This window comes from Coffea arabica, chromosome 6c, assembly GCF_036785885.1.
Source record: "Coffea arabica cultivar ET-39 chromosome 6c, Coffea Arabica ET-39 HiFi, whole genome shotgun sequence".
Lineage (NCBI taxonomy): Eukaryota > Viridiplantae > Streptophyta > Magnoliopsida > Gentianales > Rubiaceae > Coffea > Coffea arabica.
The window spans coordinates 57,745,553-57,748,222 of record NC_092320.1 but is presented as its reverse complement, the minus strand read 5'-3'; the positions used below and the strand labels follow the sequence as shown (position 1 = coordinate 57,748,222).

At 34.5% G+C, this 2,670-nt stretch overlaps 1 non-coding gene across 1 annotated transcript; it reads right to left on the bottom strand.

The window, feature by feature from the left end:
• Nucleotides 1-413: 413 nt before the first annotated feature.
• LOC113694429 (small nucleolar RNA R71) lies at nt 414-520 on the bottom strand. Its single transcript, XR_003449379.1, has one exon. It is a non-coding gene; the product is annotated as a small nucleolar RNA R71 (small nucleolar RNA).
• Between the last annotated feature and the right edge of the window lie 2,150 nt (nt 521-2,670).

The following is a 2,670-nucleotide window of genomic DNA, read 5'->3' as shown; positions in this document are numbered from 1 at the left end:
AAAATTTTCTCCTCCTAAATTTCTTGGAGGACCGGACCCTGAATTAGTTGAGAGGTGGTTAGAGATGATGATCAATATTTTCGCTGTCTTAAACTATAAGGAGGATAGGCAAGTGAATTTCGCTGTATTTCAATTTGAGGGACCAACTAGAACCTGGTGGAACATAATTCGGGCTAAATGGGAGAGAGAGGGGACTGCATGGACTTGGTTGAACTTCATAAGGGAGTTTAATGAAAAGTATCTTCCACCGATAGTTCAGGAGAAGAGGGAGGATGATTTTATTAAACTCCGTCAAGGAACCCTAAGTGTATCTGAATATGAGATTTAGTTCACTAAACTATCCATGTTTGCTCCCAAATTAATAGTTACAGAGCAAAGGATGGTAAGGAAGTTTGTATAGGGACTAAATGCGAAAACTTAGAATTGACATAACTAATTTTAGTCAACAAGAAGGTGAATCATTGTATGAAACTTTAAAAATGTTTAAAGAATTGCTATGAAAATGTCCACATCATGAACTTTCTGATTGGCTTATAGTCTAAACCTTCTATAATAATTTATCTTTCGTGACTAAAACTTCAATTGATGTAGCCGTAGGTGGAGTCTTAATGGGTAAATCACCCCAAGAAACTCAAATCTTAATAGAGAAAATAGCAGTAAACAACTACCAATGGGCGAATGAACAAGGAAATTCTAGACGGCAAACATGTATGATTGAAATGGACACTCTAAATATGTTAAGTGCTCCAATGAATAATGTAGTGAAATTGCTAAGTGGACAAGTTGTAGTTGGTCCACGCTCTTTGTCTAATGCTCATGTTGCATGTTGTTCTACATGTGGGGATAATCATGATACTAATGAGTGTGTTGATTTTGAGTAGGTTCAATTTGTCAATAATTACAATAGTAATACTCAAAATAACCCCTATTCAAATACATACAATTCAGAGTGGAGAAATCATCCAAATTTTAGATGGAAGGATCAAAATAATCCTCAATGGCCGACTATCTTGCTAAGATTCCAACCAAGGCAACCATAGATGGACACTAAACTGGATTTGGAGATTGTGGTGGAAAAATTGGCCAATGACACTTCAAAAAGATTTGAGCGATTAGAGGGGAGATTGGATCAATCAACTGGTACATATAGAAATGTGAAGGTTCAAATAGATCAAATTGCCAATTCTATCAACAATAGAAAACAAGAAGGGTTATCCAATTAAATTGAGGTGAATCCGAGAGAGTCTGTTAAAGCCATTACCTTTCATAGTGGTAGACAATTAAAAGATCCTTCGGTGGTTGAAAGTAAGAGGAAAAATGAGGGTGAGAAGGATGAAGACAAGAGGGAGAACCAAGAGGCAAGTGTGGGGGAGAATAGGAGTGCAAAGCAAGATATTGCTCAACCTTCATCCCAATTCCTCCGGCGGTTCCATTCCCTCAAATGTTCAAGCCAAATAAACTTGATAAAGATTTTGAGAATTTTGTTAAAATTTTTAAATAATTGCATATTAATATCATTTTTGTTGATCCTTAATTGGATGAACAATCTCAGATATCAAAGGTATAAGTCATTCTATATGTGTGCACTGTATTCTATTAGAAGACAATTACAAACTAGTTGTGGAAATGCAAAGAAGGCTCAATCAAAATATGAAAGAGGTGGTAAGAAATGAAATTTTCAAATGGCTCAATGCATGTATAATCTTTCCTATCTCTGATAGTATTTGGATTAGCCAAATTCATGTTGTCCCTAAAAAAGGTGAAATCACTATAGTTATGGGTAAAAACGATGAAATGATTCCATTTCAACTCATGGTCAGGTGGAGAGCGTGTATTGATTATCGAAAATTAAATGTAGTTACTAGAAAAGACCACTTTCCCTTTAATAATGGCTAAATTTGTGACCTTTTTAAATGTATTTCATATTGATTTTGAGTCCATTTGTAAGATTAATTGGTATTAATTGTTCATTTTATATCACTAATTTGCACCTTAAGTGATTAATGGATTAGTTGTGATTTTATCATTTTACTTGCAAAATTTCTTTGATTTTGTAGGTAAAATGATTAAACTTAATTGGATGTGAAATGAGTGAGGATGAAAAGCTTGAGGAGTCGCAACAATGGCTAAAAGAAATACTGCAAGGAAAGCATGAAACTTGGAAGAAAGAAAAAAAGAAGAAGAAAAAACTGGAGAGAAAGCATGAGAGAATCTATCCGCGGTTTCTCTAGTGGTTTGTGGCCAGTGAATCATTTTGCAACAAATCATTTGCTCTAAACAATCTTTGGGAGAATCTCTCGAGAGATTCGACTAGGGATTCATAGTGGCTGCAACTTACCAACTTACATGGTTTCTTTTTCTTTCTTTTTCTTGAACAAGACATAAAAAGACACTGTGTACTAACTTTTAGAGGATCTAGAAACTTCTTTTGTTGACTCTTATCAAGGAAGAAATACATTGTCGAAGAGGGAGATTAGTTCTTGAGAAAAAAAGAGATACTTTTCTTCTCTTTTCTCTAACTTAGCTTACTAATAGTTTTAAATCTAGTTTTCATTTTTTTTCTCTTCAAGAAATTTTTTTAACCTTTATTATCATGAAGAGTCCATGAAAAACAGATACAAGGGGAGGGAGATGACCCCCTATAAAGATACTAACTACTGAGGGTGGCGA